The sequence below is a fragment of the Saccoglossus kowalevskii genome, chromosome 22 (assembly GCF_978046115.1).
Source record: "Saccoglossus kowalevskii chromosome 22, keSacKowa6.1, whole genome shotgun sequence".
NCBI lineage: Eukaryota > Metazoa > Hemichordata > Enteropneusta > Harrimaniidae > Saccoglossus > Saccoglossus kowalevskii.
The window spans coordinates 17,030,897-17,057,074 of NC_140662.1; the positions used below are offsets into that span (position 1 = coordinate 17,030,897).

A 26,178-nucleotide genomic window follows, 5' to 3' on the forward strand; every position below is an offset into this window, starting at 1 on the left:
ATTTTGGCTCAATGGATCGTTTGTGAAATTTTGTTTTTCTTCGTTTTGTAGAAAACTGAAAACTGTGACGTGTTTGAATTAAATAATAATGCGGTACATTTCTGTTTTCGACATTGTGAAATTCTTTCATGGAGAAAAATACAGTATCATCGCGCCACACATGTGTGAAAGGTATGGTTCTCGTATAAACAAAGATGGCGACATTGAGTGTCACGCAGAACAACTAGTCTAAACTGAGACATTACCAAGATTAAATTAAGTAATTTGTTGGTGATATGTGTGTGGTTGCGTGTGTTTGTTTGTTCTTACAGAGACGGCGACACAAAATTTTGCATGGGGGGGGGGGGCAAGATCGGGTCACCAACCTCGCGCCAAAGGCGCGACCTTACTAGGGGATCCGGAGGCGTGCTCCCCATTACAAAATGTTTAAACGTTATTTTCTACATTTTTCGAGAGGTAAATTTTGCTGACACAAAATGTTTCAGCTTGATTTTTAGAGAGGCGTAGCCCTAACGTTTTCGAGTGGCAACACTTGGCAAACTAAAGACGTGTAGTTGAAACCTAAAGTCATCAATTTACTTCGTAAACACATTTGATTATCATACTCACGGCGATTTGTCAATGAAATTGCAGAATCATATGCGAAATTCTAGTAGCCAATTAGAAAATACATTGTCACGAGGTGTTTGCAAATAAAATCGATAGTATAGTATGGTTCTCCCTCATAGAATCAAAACAAAACCTATTCACTGCGTGGCGGACAATAGGTGCCAGTTTGTGAAAGATTCATTATTAAGACAAAACTATATATTATTTGGATAGTGGCCGATACAGTATTGTGTGCAGACTCGACTAGCCATATTGTGCTATTTCTGCTTGTATTTATTTAATTTCGTTATTTATTTAATGATTTCCTTGTAATACTTACAATCTATGGCGAATAAATAAATATTAAAATATTAAAAATATTAAAAAATGTAGACTAACCACTGGTCATATGGTTACCTACCTTTGAACTAACGTCAAGTTCAGCAAGGTCGTACCCAATGGATTAAATAGAACAAACATGCCCCTAGCTTTCTTTGTTGCTGGAAAATCTACTGAAGTGGAAGCAAATAATATATTATTGTTTGTCCCAGCTTGTAACTGCCTGTAGATTACTCACCATTTAGCCCCCGCCATTTATGAAGCAGTTTATGTGGCTCAGCGTGGTGCACGTCTGCTTACAGTTGCGAGAATTTAGAGTGTTTGTCACTGATAGTGTGCATTAACTTATCTTCAATACAATAGGTTGCACTAACCTAGAAAATAATATTATCAAGTCAAATAATATGAGTGCATGGTATATTTATTGAAGCATATTTCACAACTTAACGCAGAAAAAACATATATCAACCCTCAGACACTGAAATATAATAAAACAATAAAAATACGTGTCATTTGTTGTAAATTTCTGTTAAACATTTAAACAACAGTAAAGTAAATGTTAATAACTTCAAAACATAAGATTCGATTACTATTAGTAACTTCGTAAATGACAAATACGTGAAGATAAACAGCTGGTTCTGAATCATTTAAAGTGCTTAACTGATAAATTGTGTAAAGGTATAATCAAAAGGTCGAGTATGCAAAAATGGTTGCATACTATGTATATTACATCATTATTATAATATTTATGCTCGGTTTCATTTATTTCATGTTAGTAGTTGAATATGCCATTTTTAGCTGTAAATCCAAGCAACAATACTCAACTATAAGCCAAACAATCAATGTCAAAAGGCACTATTTACAAATCCGAGAACACACAGGAGACACACAAACAAAACAAACAACACACAGTCAACTTGGTGAGAGAGATACATGGACCTCAAGGCACAAGCCAAGTGGTGATGTCAGGTGTTTCGAAAAGAGTGAGCACATCCTGCTCCACATATGGCACCCGCCATATATCTCTCTGAGTCACAATCGTGAATTTTAGGTCATTCCCATGCAAGGCAATTTACATCCAGCGCTTCTATTACCATCTGTTTCATAGAAACATGAAACTTGTCCACTAGCTGATGATACTTGCCATATTTCAGTCTTTCTCTTATAAACCCTTGACTTAATAGTTTAAAACAGAGTAGAAGACGTCGTTGTAAATTAAGGACTGATTATTTTGATACATCATATCTCACCTGGTTGTAATAATTTCTAAAAATGCTTACTCAATGCGCATGTGTGTTGCTGGACTTTAATTGTTGCCGTTAAACAATGATACATTCTTGTCTACATATATGATTGTCATATTCATTTATAATGGTTATATATCCTAGGATATCAATCAACATCGCACTAATTCATACTCGTTTCGTACATATTCTCCTGGATGTCGTCTTTGTTGGCATCAGCGTAGTGCTGTTTACCGCCAACAATGGATTCGTATTCATTCACTTTGACGTCATTCTTAATGATGGACATGTAATGCTGGTCATTCTCTGTGATATCAGTGTAATTGCTGCCAACGACACCATGCGAGGATTCATCCATTCCAGTATTGTTTAGCTGGTTTGTTGATGATGCGTTTTCAATGCTGTCTCTTTCTTTTTCTTTGCTTGTCTTTTTTCTACGACATAAGACAACTACAACTACAATAGTAACCACTATAACAACCAAGGCAGCCCCTGCACCACTTGTAGAAGGTAACAAAATATCGCGTTCTGTGTGACGATTGGTATCTGTAAAATTGAAGAAAATGGATATAACAATGTTATTTGAAAAAATATCGAAACTGGTAAGTCTGCTTCCACGGTTATACACATACTGTATTATTTCACCCACTGTCTATCAACGGTATCAGTTTTCGTCAGCAACCCATCTTCTAATGTGTTTCAAATCACGAATTAACGGTTACTAAAGTGTTCTATTCCTCTTTTCAATAACACATATCCTATTAAGCATGTGATAATTTCATGAGATTTCCTCACCTATATCAGTTGGTGTACTCAGCGGGCCAACAAAAAAATCACTTGCATTTACCGTAATCTGAAGAAAATAATAAGTGAACGTGCTTAAAAAGCTTAACACAGTGCGTAATATAATCAACATAGACGGCTGCTCAACGGCTATTGAAAATGCTGTTTGTTATGTGAGTATAATATACATTTGTCTGGTTACTTTGGATACAACAAAATGTAATAACTCGAATCAAATATCTATTAGTTCTCTAGAGAAGTTCCATGTACAATTAATCTATTACCTAAAAATCGATTTAGGCCTACCTATTGCATCTACGTGAAATTATCAAAGCATACGAACTGGTCGGGTAATATATATTGTATCGTTTCATTAAAATAAATTTGGGATAAAGTGTGTAAATGAATAATGGCCACAGATCATGTAGTATATATGTATATGCACATAAACTAGGACGGGGTGGGTCACATATATCCACTCGACCGACCCCTCGATGACAATTTAATTTAAGCGTAAATTACCATATCCTGTTTGGTATAAATAATGCTTGTCTGAATTAACTGTACCTGGGTAGATATCGTAGTCGTGAGCATGGCATTGTTTATTACTGTGATTGTAAATAAATAATCATTTTCTTTATTTTCTTCGCGGTCTTCGGTTGTTATGCCCAGCAAGTCTTCATTGAGCTCCACGGCATAATCTCTAAAATAACACTCGCCATCTTTCGGTATACAAGCACAACTTGGAAGATCACACAACGAAACGCCGATCTGTAAACGAAGACATACACCGATAAGCCATTGTAAAGACCGCGTTAGACGTACCATCCGGTTCATAATTTGTTTATCTTTTTACACAACAACATTGTTATTTTATTCGTTCATTTGTGAGCGGTATTTGTGCGTATTTGGCGTATGTACACAAATAGAAATTATGTTCTAATTATACGGACATACCAGTGACTTTCTGATAGAGACGTTTTCCTCGCCAAGTGAAACGTTGACGTCCGACATGGCAGTCAAATTCCAATGAATATTGAGTAATCCACTATGCTCGTCGAAGGTTCGAAAAATAATTCTGGAAGAGAAAGCGCCGGGTATTCACAAGCAACAAAGGGGAGCAAATGGTGTCCCAAATGCTGGAACTCGTGGAGGGACGTCATAAGTAAGTTGTGAATTAGGAATATATACTGACCTATTACCAGAAACCAATTTAATCTCAAAGATCTAAAGATCGATTTAGTGTATATTTGTTGTTGTAGAAATATACGTTATCCTGCGAGCATCATTACAAATAACAAATACATACCACGTGTTTTCATGCATCAATATAACCACACGTTTTGTAGACCAGTGAGCGTAAGGTGGGTGTAAAGAATGTAATTTCATTTTATGATCAGTTTGACTCTCTGTAATTAACAGCTTACATGACTCCACATGACCTTAGCGATGTATTAATAATTTTATTTATAAATGATAACATTGTAATCCATTTGTAACGTTTTAGCGCGGCGGAACTTACACAGCTTTCGAACAATATGAGCAAAACTATGAGTTCATCCAAGCAGAGAAGTTATTTTAGATAATCACGGCCATGAGTTGAATTCGGCTGAGATGTTATATCCCCGAAATTATATGGGATATATTGTATCGAAATTAAAATTTGTACCTTTTCTGTGATTCATCGATCCATGGTATTTCATGAATCTCTGGCGGTGTCGAATCTACGTGAATTAGAACATCGTCCTGGTTTGTATTGCCCATCACGTCTGTAGCTCTCACCCATAAATGAATGGAATCGCCATCCTTGCGTGGTATATTAAATCGTTGCTGTTGTACCTGTAGTAAGAAGAAAGGTTAGTCGAAGACAAAGGACATAGGCAGTCAGAGACCAACTAGGATACAAGGTTTCGGAAGAAAAAATAGTCCAGTAGCGGTATACTGATGGAACGTCACCGCTTACCATAATATTGTCAACGTCTTGCCAGTTTCCAGAAGGTGATATTATAGTTCGTCCTCACTGGTGGTCTATGTCGTAGTTTACTTCAAAACGCACGATTGCATTGATATTTGGTATTGCCTCACGGGATCTGGTAGTTGGAGGTTGACCTGTAACATCTTCATACTGTGACGTCAAAGGAGGTGAATTACCTTCAATGGCATTCAGGAATGTATGTTCTCTATGAAACCTGTTATAAAAGTGTCCTGGCCATCGCAGCACTACCTGTGAGGGATCATTGCTTACATTTATAGTCTATAAAAGGGCATATCGTTAACATAAGACACAATGAGATGTATATTACGTACTAGCTATTATGTATATGTAAAATTGGCCAACCTAACTAATGTCGTGTTCGGCGTTTCATCGATTCTGTCTCTATAGCACTACATCATAACAGAACAGGTTGCACCGAAACGACGTGCATGCTTATCACTGTATGACGTGGCATTTATCGTTATATTCACAGAGTTTGGTGTGTAATAGAGGACTCGAAGTCCTTTACCTGTGGCCCAGTATTATTTGAATCTTGAAGATCAGTTTGCCAAAGGTAGGCGCTGTTTTTCGCTGCAGAGTCAACCCAGATAGGAAACTGGTCTGTTGTGTCAACTCCATTGACGTCATCAAATATTAGGAATCGCCTGGCTCTATTATGGTTACCAGCCAGATCATAAATAGTCAGCATGACGCAATATACTCCTGGAATAACAGGATATATAAATTTATAAAAAAAATACAACATTACAAAGGGCCAGTTGAATTTATTATTGGGGGGTTGTTTATTGCGTTGCAGTGTGTAGTTGGCAGATCTACTATACCTGTGTCCCTTAATGTGATAGTAAACTCTGTAGCTGGTGGATCAACTTGTCCCCTCAGTACAGGTGGTATTGACCTATATCCCAATACATCTCCATATGCTTGCATCTTATATACTTCATATTCATATCGTAGTATACCAGAAAGATCGTCATGCCAACCACTATACTGCACAGTTATATCACTCTGTAGAGTAAGTTGTAAAAGTAGCTGAAATCAACTAATATATTTCGTGGTTTATAATTCGAGGTGCACTTGATGAAACGTATATTGACATGCTCTTGTTAAGTAACAAATCGGTAACACTATGTGAATCTCTAATGTTTTGTATGATCTATAGAACACCTCTCACTGAACCCTCGATGTACCAACATGGCTTTGATTGATGTACAGTTTATGAGAGTTCGTATTCAAAGAATCGGGTTTAGAAGTCATTACTAAACAGACTTTGTGTGATTACAACAATGTGTTTGATTCGGGTAGTACATCGCATGGCATTTAATGAAGGCAAGCTTCACTAATACAATATTTAAATATGTGTTGCCGAAGAAACTGATTTTATGATATTTTATTGTGGTCACAATAATCAGTGGAAAGTGTTTTACATATAATACAAGTATGATTGCAACTTTATAAGTTGACTCACCGTTTTAGTTATCGCTGGGCCCCTATCGAGCATATTATCAGAGCAATTCCCGGTAACTGTGCAATGTTCTGGAGGCTGATAGTCCAGGGTAAAGTCTGCGGTGTGTGCTACATCGATTCCTGTGTAATAATTCTTGGGATTATTCGTGTAGCCGGAGGTTGCATCATAATTTCTTATAGTAATGTAACCACCATTGCGAGCCTTTGCTGTGAAGTAAAACCTGACAAGAAGCAATCCGATAAGATTGTATTTATAAATATTTATGACAAAACTTTGAACTGAATATACGCGGATGTATATTCACATGATTTAGTGTATGTAAACTCAAATAAGTTAATCGTTTAGTTTATAACAAAATATATAAATAAATAACGAAATAAAATTGATATCTGCGTTTGTAGTCCTACCTGTCCCCATGTTGAAAGCTGAAAACAATATCACCTGTGACGTCACAATCGTGCATAGCTTGATTTGGATTGTTTTGACTATATCCACTCGAGCATGTGACAGTCCCACTTTTGACATTACTTCCGCCTATATAAACAAATCACCAGAAATATTTGATATTGAGTATATAAATCTCGCACTTTATAAACAACTCGATATACGTAATTGCGACAAGAAGTTTACGAAAACCCTCATTATTAGTTATATAATACCAAAACTCAAGGAATAAGCATACCTCAATGGAATAGAATAATTCTCTGTACACTCATATAGAACAGAGTAATCCACTCCTATTTCGATCCGTCTGCAACGCTATGCGACCGGAGGTGATAGAATCGAGTCACGTGATCAGGGAAATCTCGGGCCTCTTCCCGCTCGACGGCGTGAAACCCAGGTTTGTATCAAACTATGGCCGTTTAGAAACTTCTTCACTTTCACTTTTATAATTTGTATGTATAATTAAGCGTTTCAATATCTGTATTATCTTTTAAGAAAAAAATCCGCCCAGTTTCTATCATTTAATCGTTATTCTAAAAAGTCGTGATGTCATAGGTCCTTTATTCTACACGGTGTTATCAGTGAAGCCACCGACCGCTTAATTTACGGTTATTGGACTTTAGTTCGTGATACTCTCATTTTTATGTTGATTTTATATTTCAGATTCAGTTATATTCGATTCAATATCACTTATTCTCAATTCAAGATATAAATTCCGCTATACTGGAGGTTACCATGTAATGAACGTGAGTGTGTGAAGTTGTGGGAAAACGTTACCAGTGGTTGTTATGACAACGCGTACTTAACTTCTACGAACACTGTTTTATGCTTATTTTGGCATTTGTTCAATTGAATGTGAACCTCTCCCTGCTTGAAGGCGTGAAACTCAGCGAATAAAAGATATATGTACGCACAATACTGGATATAGAGTCTATTATTGTGCTAACTTCCCCATTTATGCCGGAAATCCGTGTCACATAGTAAAACAAAACTTGTCTGTAACGCTTACCTCTGATAACCCACCATTCATAGGATGCTGAAATGACGCCAACTTTGAAATCTTCCACATAATACTGTTGTGGCCAATCTGTGACGTTAGGACCTGTGTAACTGTTATGCCACTCAACCTGGATACGATCTGGTTGGATATTTGTATAAACAGTTGTAGGTGCCGTCACGTGATCGTCACAGTCGGCGTCCTCTCTGTAGTCACCTGTCGTCTGAATCAGTGTTCCTAAACAGTATTGCATGACGGGAGATGTATTCACTGAAACATAAGGTTACATGTTAATTTTGTTGCTGTAAATTTAATATGTATTGAAATTCACAATGTATCTAATGATGCATGTGAGTTACTACTTTGGAGATATAAATTCAATTGGTATTATAATTTAAATTGTATCTGATAAGGGCCGAACATTTTTAAAAGAAAATAAACACTGCAATACGATAAATATGATTGCATGAAAAAGCAAGTTGTGAAATATTTTGTCAAAAATGTGTTCGTTATTTTACAATATAAAATATATACACCTACTTAGCAGGCAGTTATTCCCACTGAAGTTTTGTGCACATGAACACGTTGAGGGCGTTGTCGTACATCGTCCAGGGTAACAAAACTGACTATCTGGACGCCAGGAGCATTTCTCTGTAAAGCATACATTCATAATGTCAATAGATCGTATTTGCAAACAGCCGTCAACATCTCGTGCGGGTCCCGAGCTGACGAGCCACGCTAATTGTTTTTGCCCTCGCCACCCCCCCCCCCCCATATCCGACCTTTATCGTGTCCATTGTTGCGAATGCCGCGGTATTTTATGTAATTGGACAAGAGGACGGAGTGACTGTCGAGAATGGAATACTTTTTGAGGCTTTATTTGAGCGGCAGAACTATGTCTAGGGGCCTTTTGCAAATATAGATACGACACCGAGAATAAACAATTGCATGCAAGGTGTGAAATAAATGTCTGCACATTCAGACAAGACATAGCAAACTTTCCACTGACCAAACTCACTCATCCCCCCCCCCGACACACACAAAATTCAAATTGTGTATAGTCAAGTGTATGGAGTAGACTATCATCATCTTTAACTTTTATTTACTAGATATCAAATTTGTAATGATGTCTATGAGCGACAATTTGTGACAAGACACGTCATTGCCGCTCAAGATATGTCTCACACATTTCGTAAGTACATTTAAAAATATTACAGATGTCTGATCGGGAAACGGATGTGCAGCTGAACTATCATTTTGCTGTTTCCTCGTAACATAATCGTACTAGGAATAGAAAACTTACGTTCACATATTCTGTTTGGATATCCACCGTAATCTAGCAATTGATATGCAATAATATCTCCACCTCTGTCATAGTTACATCGATGACATGCTTGATTCGTTGATGACGTACACTGTAATTGCTGACAGTTAGCAATAGCTGTACAAGCTGTAAGTAACAACAGCAAAGAAGAAATTTATATTACATGTTGTATCGTATATTGGAGATATGTTAGAAACATTGTGAAATGTATATAAGGTCAAATTAACTGCATGACAGAATGGTAATGTTAAAGGAACAAACTACTGTGTATGTGTGTATTATCTGCTAGGTTTAACTAACTAGTGCGAAAGCATGTGGTTAATGTGAATTTGTGTCCTAGATTTTACATCCTAGTAAAACAGTTAAAACATAAACTAAACAGCTACACAACATTTGCAACTGTGATTTGAATTGGCGTCTATTTCGTCTATGTAATGTCTGTTTCAAATAACAATGGACATGCGTCTACAAATTCATGTGTGCGGCATAAATATTCTGACACTTGGTATGGTATGGAAAGAACGACAACGTCTTCTACTGGGATTGTGAGACCAATGACAGTGAACGCAACAATAAAAGTGTATACAATAAGAGTTTGTAAACTACTGTGCCACACGTCATCAAGATAAAGGGCCGTTTCGTCACCAAATTACAATAAGATCCTGAAGAGACACTATTATCTATATGATATCTCCCGAGTCAACACAAGCAACATGGTCCATCGTCTACCTAACGATAGCCCGGTTTTCAAAAATACAACAGGACTGTCAGCATAAAACTGAATCTGTATAATTGTTTTTCTATGTTTGCAATCGAGGTTGAATGCAATGAAATCTACGCAAATTTTGACAATTTGAGAAACGAATTTCGTGAACGAATTGTTATGCAAATTGAGTTTGGGAGGTGCAGCAGATTGGCAGGGAAAACAACGAGTGCGCATTCGTAGTCGACGAGGCTGACTACGGGCAAGTTGGTGAAAAGGCAAGCCAGTTAACCAAGTATTCGACGGGTCGACGAGACTGACTCCTGACATGGTGCTGCATAGGTTCTCGTGAGAGTTTATAACTGAGTTAATGTAACTGCCTTTGTTGTAATTGCCGCGTACAACAAGCGAGTACTATAATGTCGTCCACGTGAACACGTGTATTGAGGTACTGTCATGAATTTGTTTTTGCGTATCTGTTGACCGACTTAATTAGCTGATTATTACTGAATTGCTGTGTTATGTCTGTCATCGTTTAGGACTATTTGAAGTTTTAGACGGAACTTGGCTCAGTGATTTGGAACTAATTACGAGATAACCGCCGCTATTCTGACAGTTGGTTTCCATAGTTATTAATGTAGTGAACGATTAATCAAAAGATATGACGTATTCAGTACTTAGTGTGATTGGCTTTATGATTGAAGGTTACGCCCTAGAGTCTTTTTACTGCTTTGTAATTGGTTAGAGTTTTGAAAATGAATAAAGAGAGTTTTGAGTTGGCCCTCTTGGGGAGCACAGCACGAGAGACGCAGTCGAGGGCAGTCCTGGAGAGCCATGGGGCGAATGTTGACGCAGTCTAAGAGAGTTTTGGTTCAGCCTTGCGATAAGTCTTGGGGATTTTTCCCCAGGGCGCTGTGTCTTATAGAGTGCTCGATTGACCGACTAAGACGAGAGTTGAAACGTATTTCGCTGTGTGTATCTTATTTGACTGTAAAGCGTAAGTGACTTTCCCTATCCCGTTCCTCAAGGGGACGCGATAAAGAGACGAGACGAGATTCCCCCCTGGCAAGTGTGGAGACCCCAGAGAGAGAAGATTTTCCCCGTGACAGTACATTGCTAATCTAACTGAACTTTCGCTACATGAATATTGTGTATGCCGAGTTTGCATTAATCGTGGTTCGTTAGGTTTTACCATGCCTTTTTACAATAATTTAGTGGAATAAGGGCTTGAATAATTACGCGAGTATATTACGGGTGCGTGGGACGGAATGCAACACACTGCCTGAGGCTATACTGAGACGAGTGTTGCAACTACTGCTAGTGGAATTGCCATATTTGGATGAATTGCTGTGTCTTCGATGTCGGGAGTATTGTGTGCTCAGGATTAACCCCTGTGTATCGCAATTGTGTCGTTATGAGGCGTTTGTCTTCGTCGCGTCGCGAATCGTCGCGTGTGGCCTTGGACGAGTCGTGTCATATCGTACTGTTTCGTGTGGTTTATTCGTAATTGTACCTGGTGTCTTGCAAAGCTGGGACTATTGACTGGTCAGATGAGTATTTAATGACATTAACGGTTGAATTGTATAGATTATAAACCTTATGACGCACCAGCATTTTTGTTTGTAGCCTTCCAGTTAATTTGTTATATTTAATATATCCATTTTGCAGTAGTACGTTTTGTTGTTGATGATATATACCCATTCTGTATTGTAATCCTTATATTTTGATGTAATAATTCTGTGCATCAATTTCGTATTGTTGTATTAAATGTCATATGCAATTGTATTAGATATACCTCATAGTCCAGTATTTATTTATGTATACGTCGGGCGTTGGTTAGATTTCGTCCCTTCATATCAATGCCCTGACAACACATTAACAGTCGGGGTTTAAGTTATGTGCTAAAGAGATGCTACAAATGTAAGCTCGCATCAATTGATCCAGAAGCTCCCGGAAAAAAAATACATGATTATTTTAAATATTCAAATCAAAGTAGCTCTCTAACCAGTTTTCGGTTTCTCGGCTTCCCGTATGATGTTGTCTTATTCAGTACAAACAATGTATAAAGCGACGACAATGAAACTGATTTTGACAAATGCATTCAAAAATATATTAAGGATAATTTATAAGGAGATGTATTCCATGTGAACAGCAATATTTATAATACTCGTTGCAGATTGTGTAAAAACAATTTAAGAGAGTGTATCTGGTTATTCAAGCTGTTTTGAACATGTGTACGTGATATGAGCATACCGCCCTGTGTACATAACCTGGGTGCAGCGTTGAATTGTATAATTCAGAGAGTATTTTCAATAAGCTTTTGTTGTAAAAAGAATAAATCGGTGTAAGCTGACACTTGGTCGTTAAGCTAGTGGCTTGGGGTAACACGAGACTGAACCGGGAAATGACCTTTGTAAACTTGTTTAACCGTCTGAATGATGTGAGTGATATTGGATAGTGTTGATTTGCTGACAATAGCGCTATTAAGTTGCGAGTGTTATGTCATACGAAACGAAGTCGAGCCTAAAGGTCAGTTTACACGATAATATAATTATCAAAGTAGAAATGATTCTGATAAGTCTGACTGTGAAATCTTCACTCTGATGTATGAGCAGATATTTAACAACAGTTGTGCTTCAACTGTAGCATCGCATTTACCTGATCAAACACATTCTTATCCGTGTCTGATCTGATTTAAATACGTACTTATTAATCTGACCGGTTAAACTGGATTAACTTAATGTGTGTCCATTTTATCACGTGTGACAAAATTCGAAAATGATTACCTAGCCCACCATATTAACACTAGAATTAAAACCCAATACAAATCTGTTTGTCTTGTTCAGAAGTATTCATATCTTTAAAATTTCGCACCATGATATATAACAGACAAAACTGACTCATCAAACACTGCACTTCTTTCAGTGGCAGACCATATAGTTTCTAAATCGTATTTTTTTTTATTGCAAAGCACCTTGGGGCTTTTGTATTGTATTGCTCCATTATATACCTTTTCAAGCGGAGCAAGATATTTCACAAACAAACTAAATAAGAGTGGGGTGAAAATACACATTGATCGTGCCTATTTTACACTCAAAGTGTTCTGTCGGACTGTACAATAACACATTTCATTATACATTGATTGGAATGTTTTAACATACAAACCATACAGAAGCATGTAAAAAAAGACTACCATTTCATGCTAAATATTTCTGGCGGAGATTCTGTAATAAATACATGTTGTCTATGGCACTGTACAAAGTCATGCTTGAGCTTCAAAAATAATGTTATTAACGTATCGTTTAAAATAGCCTGGCGGCGTGCTCCCATTTTATGTCGGGGAAGAACTATTCCTTTGTTCCAACTGGTTGAATATTTATAATTAAAAAAGAGAACTGGCCAAACAGGTCGGAAAGTGTGGGTTTTCTAGTTTCCACATTGTCCAATTATTTATGTGGTTTATTTATCCGCCACGATATACATATTTTAATTCAATACAATGTAATATTATGTTATCAGTTAGCAATATCGGTCAAGGTAACTTAATAACAACATAAGGCCACACTGATTTAACTTTATGAATGACATCCTCTGAAAATCCCAAAACTAATGCGAGAAGGCGAAAAAAAAATGCTGCCAAAAAACGGAGCTGTTATTACGAATTGAACCACAGTGTATCAAAAAAAAGTCTTTATTTGTAGGAGGCACATGTTGGTGTACACATCTCGTACTGTATTACTGTCACAGGTATCATCACGTTTGATTTTGAAAAGGTAAGAGGATAAGGCAGATGTTAGCTTTGCGAGTTTTACGACAGGTCGGCGCTTTGCGACAATATGAGTCAACAAGTTCCGGACAGAAAACCGATCTGTGGAGACTCGTCGTCGGAGATTTGTTTTTGACAGGCGAAAACTAATGCGCGCGCGGATGTCATCCATAAAATTAGGTCGGTGTGGCCTAATAAGTAGAAATAATATTAAGGCTGAACCCTGCGATCAATCTGATTTGTGTATTAGTATCACATCCATATCTTACACACCACTCTAGTAAAGCAATGTACAACTTTAATATTATAATCATTTCAAAAGGAAATAAATCTAAATATGTGCAATGTTGATTTTTGACAAAGCAATCTTTTTTTTCATAACAGCTTTAATTTGGGATTTCAGTGGGCAATAGCTTTAAATAAACTTTGTGATAGGTATTTTGGCTGATATAAAGTCCTCATGCTGTTCAGAATCAAAATATGAATGAGTTTTTTTCCTAATTAGCATAAATTCAAAATGTCTACCATGTAAGAGGGGCTTATATGATGGTTATGGGTTACTGTACCTACGTCATGTCATTGGCACTCACAACAATCTCAACTATTAATCAGGTCAAGAACAAATTAAAAAGTGTAGTACAATAAATTTACGCATGAATATTATTATTACCCTTTCTTTCTAAATAGTCAAATACACGTATTATGCAGTAGGGTGGCATGTGACATCACCATCAAAATCAATAAGAGCAAGCTACATGTCTGTGCATGCGCATATATTATCAGTGGGTCTACGTGAATGTATATTTCCTTGGCGTTCAATGCTTTATTGAAAAAAAATATATTTCCGCGTTAAAACGAGAATTCACGGACCCTGACTAGCTTGCTAGAAGCCGTTCATGTGTTAACTACGGAGTAAAATAAACAAAAACAAAATACTAAACATATTTCACAACTGGAAATTATAACCATTGTTATCCTTCATGGTATACTGTTCCATTGTATTGCCTCCAAATATTTTCTTGAAGTAACTTTGTTAGTTATGCCACAACAGAAAAATTATATTATTCTTTCTATCTAGTAAAACGAATATATAAATGATATGATTGGTTTCCATGTATTATGCAGGATTATGGGCCGTGGACACAGGGTTGTAGACTTTGTTACCGCGTCCAATCAGATACGACCTCCAACATACAAGCTGATGACTTACCGCACGGGCTCGAAAGAAAAGGATTGAAAAAATACGAAACCGTGTGTGTTTGCTGGAGAAGGTTACAGCGTAACAAATCTACGACATTTGGTCATCAATATGATCCTAACTAGAATGTCATGTCTTGTAATCTCAAACTAAAAAGACAAAAAGTCCAGACAATTCCACAAAGTGAAAAACACGGGATATGGGGGAATGTGAATGTCGGACGCTATATAGATGCATTGAACAGTTGGTATCACAATCACACACACACACACCTACCCTAATAACCACACCCGTGCATAGTCCTTTGAGTGGAGACAAACAAATCCCTGGGAACATGCATGTTTACGAATATGGTCTCTCATTCGTTAAGTGATTGAACCCGGAAATAGTCTATTGTACAGTGTCTGTAAATGATCGAGATAATAATGAGATAAGCGTATATTTTTGTATTATGAAGGCAAACAAATTCACCAATTTCGACTGTGGTGAATGTGACTGTTCGTCAAAGCGGTTCGCAATTCGTTGATACAATGGTTTACACGATTTTCAAATTATATAGTCGTATACGAGCAGCCTCTTCTCAAATGCCGCAGATTCCAATGTCACCTTCTACCTTGCATTATATTACTCACCACTAGAATTACGCTGGTCGTCGCGCTGTGTACGTCGATGTGAGTCGAATATCAAACAGGGCGCGGCGCAACGACCACATCCCTTTAATACTTGTAACGCTGATTTTTTACCGTTGCATTGTGTGACACTTTGCGGCACGTCCGGTACACAGACAAGAATGCGTCATTTAACTGTTGGGCAAAGCTGTGGTGGTTCATTATCGTATTATGAGTGGATCGCGGGGGTTGTTTACATGTAAATGTGTCGACTCGATAAAAAAACTAGTCACGCAAGTAACGTGTGACAATAACTGATTTCGTGTGCCTAACGGCTTCCAATCAGGAAATCTTTCATATCTGATATATCGGCACTGATCGTCTCAAATTATTTTTATTCAAATATTTAACAAGTTATATTTAAATGCTGAATGTCGAAAAGACGGATCATGATGTTCTTTCAGTAAATTCCTTTGCGATCGGGCTACTAAATGGTACGTGTACACTGTACTCTGAAACATGTTATACTAATTATTCGAAACGGAAACTCAACAAAATATATTCCGTGAATTTATGTTGCCAGAATTTTAATTGCAGAGTCAGACCAGGTATGCTCACATACCTGGCAAGCAACCAGAATCTGGTTAACTATTATTATCTTATCATACACATCATATGCACATGGGCAATGTCTCTACTCGATCGAGGGTCATTGGTTCGATGTGTAATAAATTATTTTTTACATTGTCGTCTATAGAGATTTTACCTATTTTATTAGCATTGATATGTGAGCTATCTATCTATGCCACGAATGAAAAACAGTGCGTACGTGCTTTTTATCGCAATAATTACTAAAAAAACGGTCAAAATGCTCGCCACATTGCTTGCATTTAGGATTGGGAAGCGTTAGCGAATTGGTCACATGGTATGTGTGTTGTTATAACTCCTCAAACAAATCTATGCTTGTTATTGGTGTTATGTGAATATATTGGATTTCTAGAAAACCAGAATGTCATTTTCATACATATCTTATACAGACAATGTTTTTATTTCTAAAGTGAAATGACAATATTTTTTCATCGAGTTTAAAACAATTTTCAATTTATTGCAACAAATCCAGTCATATTCTACTGTTAAATCCAAAGTCTTTCGAATACTGTTATTTTCATGGGCATACAATTATCAATTCTATTGTGCGTTTCTTTGTTATATACGAGTGTAGCACAACTTCGTCAGTCTAGTTTGGCCTTTGGCCCCACTTACAGAACAGCATTGCTCATACGCCATTAATTATGTAAAGCGTGTAGAGCGTCAAACTACTACCCCTAAAAAAACAGACACTCACAATATTGTACAATGAAGACCAAACCAAATATAAATATGTGAAAGCCAAGAACAATCACGTCCTAGTAATTGTTTAAATGAAGCCAAACCTAGACAAACTCACGGGATATGTTATGGGTTGTGTAAAGAGTTTGAAAATTGTAGATTTAATGTAAACATGCCAACAGTGTCGTCTTTATGAAATAAGTTGTATAACCTGTAGGTTTCTTTCTGAATATATTTAACTTTGTACATACGGGCTTATGACACATGAATTTGTTTCGTAGTGTTGCAACATGTTGCTTGCTGTCAACGAATACATACAAGTTTAAATATTGCTTAAGATCACTATATGTTTCATGTCAACTATAATGTTTAACAGGAAATGACCTTTGCTAACCCGTCCGAATGTATACCATGCATGGATACCATGCAATACCATGAATCATTCACCAAATATAAATGATGATGTTTAATTCACATCTATACTTATAACATTGGTTACTCAACTGGATAAATTATTCAATAATATAAACTAAACCCAAAGGATAAATTGCTTGGGGTTATCAATTCCCGATTTTATTTCAAAATAAATAAAGACAGTGTAAAGAATTTTATTACCATTACAGCCAAGGAAAATGCATTCATTTTGTCGTTAGTCGACTCGAAGTACAAAATACACTATAAGTAAATCAGTACAACCTACCGTTACATTGGTATGAATCGCAATATCCTTCACAATCACCCTGATAGTAATTATAGTAGTATTCTATATAGACCTCCACCTTGTATCTATAAGACGTTCTGTATGGTGCAATACAATCCATAAAATAGAAAGTTAAACTATGTTCCATCATCCAAGACCACACTACCAAAATCGCCCTTTATTATTAAACCATGTAAATAAATTTTCGAATAGAAAATGTTTGTTAGGGCTAACTGATGTCCGGGCCAGAATTATGAAATGGTTTCACTTCAATCAACCCAATTAATGATTTCGACAAACATTACCTACTTAAAATTTATTTATGTTGAACTTTAGTTCTATTAAAAGAACAAATGCAGAGTGAACATTTGTGGATAAAACTTACCTGTAACGAGTACAACGATCCAAACCCAAAATTCCACAGACTATCTTATACTGACTTTCGTAACTAACAATTATCGATCGAGACAACTGCTGACTCAACTGATTTCTGAAAGTACAACTGTTTGGCCTATAAAATAGAAGTTACATAGGTTTATCATATGAAATGTATCAATATACCTTCATTGCACTATTGAATGTAATAACGGTATCAATTAGTGTGCTAGATTATATTGGATAATGTGTACGACTGTCAGCTTGCCTTGTATAAGTTTGTATTTATATAACAAGTGTACAGGGAACTCACCATGCACATGTCGTCTCCGTTCTGAGATACAGGAAAAAGATGAAAACACAAACGTGCATCCAATTCATGTTGTTTTTGATGGCGCTAAGGTACTTGGTGGTCATAGCTTCACACCTGTGAGTTGATCACAGACTTATTTTAACTTCACCAGATCAGTCGTCGTCCGCACAATGAAGTCGCCACGAGTTAACAGTGTGGCATGACACACCTCAACTGCCTTATAACCAGTTTATGTCTACACCCAACAGTCTGCAAGATCCGCCCACACTTTGAATATTGCATTACTGAAATGGCATTGTTTAAAAGGTAGTGGTCGCCACGCAGCGTGGGTTCGAATTTCATGAAAACAATGAATTTTACAGGCCTATTGTCGATTTCTCAAAAACTATTAGTCTGATAGGCTTAGAGTTGGACCATTTGATTTTTGAGGGGGGAGGTCAGCTCAGTGAAAGGCAATTTTTTTTTATGTGTTTGGAATTGTTTTTTATCAGTAGGTTTGCTTGCAATTTTTTTAGGAGTTCATCATATCCAACATTTTTTTTTCATTATCTTCAACGGAGGTAGAAAAGACTTGATATTTTACTGCTATTTTACGTTTTTTGACAAAGTGGCCTGGGTGGTGAGAATGAGATAGTAGGTGTGAGTGAGGTGAGTGGTGATTGTGGAATGATTGGTGACAGTGAGGTTTGTGGTGAGAATGAGATAGTAAGTGTGAGTGAGATGGGTGGTGAAAGTGAGGTAGGTGGTGAGAGTCGGATTGTAGGTCAGAACGAGATTGCTCTGTAAGAGTGTGATGTAAAACATTTGCTGACAAAAAAAATTCTCATTTATTTTAATATGTATTTTATTACATTTTATTTATTTTTTACTCCCGTGTGCGAAGCACACAATGGGAGTCTTTGCAGTTACCCTGTCTGTATGTGTGATCTGATTTCTCAAGAACCGTATGTTGGTTTTTAATGAAACGTGGTGAATAGGTGCTCTGGGCTAATACGCAGATTTGATTAGGTTTTGATTAGTCAATTTTCAGCTTTTCCACTGATATCTCAGGTACTAATCATCACATTTCAATGAAACTTGCATAGATACATAGGACGATGCACAGACAAATATGAGAAATATTAATTACCTAATTTGCTTAATTAATCAATTATTAGCTTTTGATATTTCAAGTACTATTACTTCATTACTTTTCAATGAATCTTGGTACATAGATGTTCTAGGACAATACACAGCCCTGATTAGTTTTGAGTTAAAATCAGATCATATTAATTACTTAATTTGCATAATAAATCATAATTTTTGGTTATACCATATGTAATCACATTTCAATGAAACTTCGTACATAGTACTCTAACACAATGTGATGATTAAGTTAGTTTTAGGTTTATATACATCTATAATAATTATATAATATCTATAATAATTTAAATCTATAATAATTAACTTTTCAGCTTTCAACTAATTTAGTTATGATTAATCATCACATTATAATGAAACTTTGTACATGTGCACCCTGGAACAATATACAGACCTAAATCTATACATAATAATTTCTCAATTTGTATAATAATTCATTTGGTTCATTGAGGTAATCCACAGACATGATTAGTTTAATGCATACTGATTATCTATGATTAGCCCATTTCTGATAATGTATTAAACAAAAATCAGATTTAAATTGAATTCATCGCAAAGGTGCTCTGGAACTAATTAGAATAAAAACCATGAATGAAAAATCAAATGTATTTTCTGTACGTATTATAAATTGTGATAATGTGAATCACATTTTGTCATGTTGTGCATCTCAAATAGCAGACATAAATTAGTTGCCAAGCTTCTTGTTTAAAAAGCAAATCTTAAATTTTGATTAATTTTAATGTGTCTCCAATACTCTTAGCACTCAAGAGTTCTTTCTAAGCTTCCTTTGATATTTATTTTATTTTTTACTTGTTTAATAAGACATGGCTCCATACAATCATGAATGTATCTTGTATATTATTGTGATCACATAACATAGCGTGGAATGCTTTATTTGCACTGGCATTTTATTTTCCCTGTTTTGCCTGTAGTCAATTTTCTGCAAAATAAATTCCAGTGAAAATGCAGCTTTCTCTATACGTTGCATTGAGCCTTAATACAACATAGTGAAAATTAGATCCACACAATGCCAGAAAGCTGTTTTTTATCGAAAATAAATTCCAGAGAAAATAAAGTATTTTACAGTAGTCAGCAATATTGCAAGCAACTTTTCTAACAATGTTTCTGTTTTAGTCTGTAAATGTATTTAAACTAAAACAGCTAAATTGTTAGAGATATTGCATGAAATACCATATTTGCTCTATTAGTAGCGCATGTCTTATGTAAATAACAGAGGTGTTTCTATGGTCAAAATACATCATATTTTAATAAATCAGTATACAATCAATGCAATAGTTGCCGTACATGTGCTTCTATTGGAGATGCTCTTCTAATAGAGCATATATGGTATACAATCTAAATGCAATTAGAGTGAAATTGTTTTTGAAATTAATATTGAAATGCAGATATTAATTTTCCCTCTGCTATTAATTAATCCACAAACCAGAATTATTGACATCCATTTATATATGACCTAGTTTCTTCTTGTATTCTGTGTCCCCTTATCTTGGCAGGAAGAATTGCCATATTTTTGCTAAGTCATATAGTGACAAATATTTTTTTTTACACTGGTGAAGCAGCAATTTTTTTTTTGAAGAACCCTTCACTTTGCAATTTTTTTTTCGTTTCTGACCTCCCCTCCCCTCAAAAATCAAATGGTCCAACCCTTACTGAATACTGATTTTTCATTTTTTTTCATAATTTTAAAAAAAAATCTCTCCAACCGTCACACAGTTTGCTTTAATGTCAACTGCAAAGTTACCTGATGTAACCCTCTCATATGGTGGAGTTACATTTAAATTTTATATTTTCAGTGATTCACTTCGATGCTATATTGTTAATTATTTTGGCAGAAATGCTATTTCCAAACATTTTTTTAAGCTGCTAGATTGTTAGTTTTTATTTGAGGCGTGAAGTAAATAATAATTTGTTCATGGGGTATTTTTCTTTTCAACAATTACTTTTTTTCCTTTCAACAATTACTATTATAGAAAATCTCAAGGATCTGCAGTGCCCTCTATCTAATGGAGCATTTTTTTTAACTGGACAATTTTCCCCTTCGATTTTCAATAGATAGCTCTTGGCAATGTATCGTGCCAATGAGTAGAAAATTCATACAGTGATCACCCACATACAGCATTCATACATAATGTCCTAAATTCACCTACAAAGTTTAACACATCCAGGTCGTAGGAACCATACCGGTCATACCGGCTATGGCCTGACCACTTCTGCACATCGCAATTTTTTCCAACACTAGTTAGTATAGGCTTCATGCATTTACATAACGGAGGAATGACTCAGAAGGGAGTGTCGTATTATAGTAATAAAACACATGTTTAATTTAACTGGTTTAGGTCTGTGCGATCTGGTTAATCTCCTTATTTATTCTTATCTAAATAACCCGTTATCATATAAACATCTGGCATTCTGTTCGCCCACAAATCGTGTTACATGGAGACGGCCGCTATAAGGTCTCAGGCCATTAATCAATTTAAATGCCTTGCAAGAACCAATGAATTTTTTTAAAATATTTGTTTTTCTTAGATGCTCCCTGTTTGAGGGCGTGATTACCTGGGTCAAAGGTGAGACCAACATGTGGTCTTTTGTTTACTACTTAGTGGCTGTGTACCTGTGGATTTATTCTGTGTGTATTTGGACGTTCTAATCTTGGCGTTTTTCCAGTGATTACCCTAGGTGCAATATAAATACAGTAGGTGTGTCTTGTTTACCTTAGATTTGTAAGAGTTTGAGCTGACCAACATGTTATTTTTTTTTCATGTTGTTGACTACTGGCATGTTGATTTCCCATTTATGAGCCGTGTTTTCAACTTTGTTCATCATTTTCATATAGCAATCTCGTCATATATTAACATTGTCGTCTATGGAGATTTAATTAGTGATATGAGCCATTAATTCTAATTCGTGATTTGGCCATGGGTACCAGTACTTGCAGTAGAGCTGCAAAAAACAAGTTTACTCGGACATAATCATTTTTTTCTTGTATTGATCTTATGCAAGTAGATCTAAAACTTTGGCTAATATTGAATAGATCTGATTATGAATGTTGAAAGTGAAGCACCTACATCTTTGTGATCTTTGTAATTTGATCTATCAGTAGATCTTATAAAATGACTTTCCTAATAAAAATAATTTTGTTTGGGTATTGCTTTCATTGAAATTCCCCAACATGAGGTTATGTTCCATTTTAATGTTAAAATTCCAAAATTTTCCGGGGGCATACCCCGGACCTCCCTAGCAGATGTGGTCTTTCGACCCACGTCATCCTACGCCTCAGGCCTATGGCTCTCCATGCATGTAAGAAGCAACAAATTTTTGCTTCCGTGAACATTGTATATTATACTTCTAATTCGCTGCTTTGCTAATGTTATAATTACCGATGAGCGTCAGGCCCACTGGCATATTTTTCCCCCTTCCATTGATCGATCATTTCAATGTTTGGCCAATATAAAAAGCCTCTGTTGTTTGTCAGAGTAAAATTAGAAAGGTTGCGCACATGCAGGTTTTCATACATAGTTTGTTTTTTATTAATACACTTTTTGAACGTTTACAATTTCTTAAATAATGCTTTTGTATACATGCATTACATGTTGTTTTGGATCGACAAAAATCTACTGAGACAGCAAAACGAATACATCTCCCACTCTTATCATATGTGGCGCACTTTGCTGGTACACGGAAAAGCAAAAAATAATTGCGAAGCGTAAGTTTCAAATGGACGTGTAATGATTTTTTACCTCAATAATTTTGTTTTCATAAGCCTTTCACCTTTTATACAGTTCAGACATACCAATTTTAAATTTGATTATAACGGGATGACGTCAGAATGGGGTCGTGTGAATAAATTAATGTAATTAATCACGTCAAAATGGGGTTATGACGTCACCCCATGAACAGCGCCCTCATAGTCGGACATATAGTGTCGCCTAGATGACGTCACAATGGGGTCGTGTGAATAAATTAACATAATTAATGACGTCACAATTGGGTCGTGTGAATAAATTAGCATAATTGATGACTAAACGAACTGTAGAGGGCGCTCACAACCAAATTACGTCACGAAAGATTTTTTTGAATGAACTGTAGAGGGCGCTCTCAACTATTGACGTCACGAAATAATTTGCTAAACAAACTGTAGAGGGCGCTCACAACCATTGACGTCACGAAAGAATTTTCTGAACGAACGACAGAGGGCGCACACACACACACAAATAAATACACGTCATTTTGAAAACTAACGGAGTTTATTACACAAAAGAAGAATATTAACATTAAAAAAACATGACATTTAAAAATGGTTGAAATACATAGGGTATACATTTTGACAAAAAACTAGTAAGATCAGTTACATGAAATATATTTTTAGTTTTTTTGTTTTTTGTGTTTTTTTTTTAAGTAATTAATCATAAATTGAAATGGTATACATTTTCAAACGCTGTTAAGTATTCACACTGAGTAATATAAGAATGATATTATTAGAAGTAATGTAAGAATGATATTCTTAGGAGTAATAATGAGAATTAAAAATTTACATTTTTAAATAAAAATGGTTATACATGACATTTAAAAAAAATGATTGAAAATGATAGCAAACTTGATTGAAATAAATGGAATAGGGTTAGGGGTCAGCAGAAACCTCCCCAAGTTTCCTACATTTCACTGTACTATAGAGAATAACTGCTAAAGTATGAATGATTCATAGTTGATTCATCTTGAAGCAAGGCTGCTATCTGAAGGAATGACGAGAACCACTTACTACTCATGTTTCAAATTATAATGCTCACTCGCTGATTGGACGATACATTATATTTATAGATGTGGTGTAAAACAGAATGTATGAATTATCTTTTTATTTTCCCACATATACAACATTCCTTGAGACATTAATTTTGGTGATGGCGTAAGTAGCCAACCACTACTGGTAAGGGCTAGTAACCTAATTTTTATTTCCCACACAAAATTACAACATTTCTCGGAAGCACTTGCCCGATGTTGAACGATGAATGCGTACAACTGGTGTCCTGATACATATGTATCAAGCCAAAAAAGACATCAAAGACACTGTAAATATTACAGCTGACTATGATGTTGAAATATGAATGTCAGAGTTGGTGTGACTCATGTGTTATACTAAACACGAGGACATTTACACTCTATGCCACCTAACTTTCAGCAAGATGTCTAAGCAATCTCTAGAATTGGATGAAACGGATTCCACTGTTAAAAGGTAATCGATTCATTTTTATTTTTGTTTTCACGTTTTCAAACACTAGCCAATAATTCGGGAAATGTGATTTTTTTTTTGAAAAACTATCAGTTGAAATCACTGAGGAAAAATTGGCACAGAAACAGTCTCTCATTCACAAAAAAATCATTTGTGAATCGAATCATTGCTTGAACTCAATTACCGAGCGTACCCCTCAGCTTTAAACAATTATTATGTGTGGAGTAATTTTCTAAATTACTTAGGGTGTCTTTTCACTAGACATGACCTTGGTTTGTTATGTAGGTCGCTACACTAACTCAAGCCCACGCCGATATTCCGAACGCTCACTTGATTATATCTTTCGTTTTTTGTATCCATTTCTGTTTTCCGCTCTGTCTTAGAGAATCGACCATAAATCAACGCCCTCTATGTGTGAGTATGTATTTTTTTGAACTGGACTCAAGTTGGCGCTGATTGATTAATTGATTGATTGATTGATTGATTGATTGATTGATTGATTGATTTATTTATTTATTTATTTATTTATTTATTTATTTATTTATTTATTTATTTATTTATTTATTTATTTATTTATTTATTTATTTATTTTATTTATTTACACGCAACAAAAGACGAAAATCCACCAACGATGTGGAGTAATATGAAGAGGAAAAAAACGGCGAACTATGCAAACCGTTCGAGCTAGAGAACTTTTACATTTTGACTCCATCATCTTTGTGGGCGATGCCACAGAAGGTTCAAAAGACATATATCTGTTTCTAAAAGATAAACACTACAGCGTCATCACAAAAATGACAGGTTTTCACGGAAAGAGGTACTATTGCACTAGGTGTGACAAGTCTTATTCTCACCGTTACGATCACATGTGTCCGACAGGGTGTTTGAGTTGTGGAAATCAAAGGGACTGTGTGGTTACACGATGGCAAAAATGCGGAAATTGTCACGGATTTTTCAAGAATGAAGAATGTTTCAAACGGTATAAAAAGTCGGTTAATGGGATAAAAACTCTCTGCCAGTCAGTTCATCGTTGTGAAAAATATCACAAACTCCTCAAATATCGTGATGGGTCTCACAAATGTAACGAAGTTTACTGCAAAACCTGCAAGTCTTTTCAGACGTACGACCACCTGTGTTACATTCAACTACTCACCGATAGAAAAAAGAACCAAGAATCTGACGATTCGATGGAAGAATTTGAGAAGGAGGATGACTCTGACAACCATGGTAACTACGTCTTCTACGATTTTGAATGCATAACCGACGAACATTGCACTCATATTCCAGATCTGTGCGTAGCGAGAATTCCACCGAATAAGGAGAAAGTGTTCAATGGTTCACATACCTTGGAAGATTTCTGCGAGTGGGCGTTGGAAAAAGAGCATAATGGGATGATTTTCATCGCACATAATTCAAAAAGGTACGATGGAATTATGATTCTGAAATACTGTTGCGATCACAATATACTACCCGAAATCATCATGAATGGTTAAAAGTCATGCAACTATACATTCGTCATACAGATATCAAATTCATTGATAGCTTGAATTTCCTGCCCATGGCTCTATCTAAACTTCCTAAGACCTTCGGCGTAGACGAGTTACACAAGGGCTTCTTTCCC

General features: G+C 36.0%; 1 pseudogene across 1 annotated transcript; it reads right to left on the reverse strand.

The window, feature by feature from the left end:
- Window positions 1-1,330: 1,330 nt before the first annotated feature.
- LOC102807569 (uncharacterized) lies at window positions 1,331-18,378 on the reverse strand (annotated as a pseudogene). Its single transcript, XR_014928229.1, has 16 exons — window positions 18,173-18,378; window positions 17,870-17,995; window positions 17,485-17,582; window positions 9,160-9,306; window positions 8,397-8,507; window positions 7,869-8,126; window positions 6,823-6,949; window positions 6,416-6,635; window positions 5,772-5,955; window positions 5,459-5,652; window positions 4,918-5,178; window positions 4,624-4,793; window positions 3,912-4,032; window positions 3,522-3,725; window positions 2,967-3,024; window positions 1,331-2,717 (listed from the first exon to the last, which is right to left on the reverse strand). The product of XR_014928229.1 is annotated as an uncharacterized LOC102807569 (transcript).
- Between the last annotated feature and the right edge of the window lie 7,800 nt (window positions 18,379-26,178).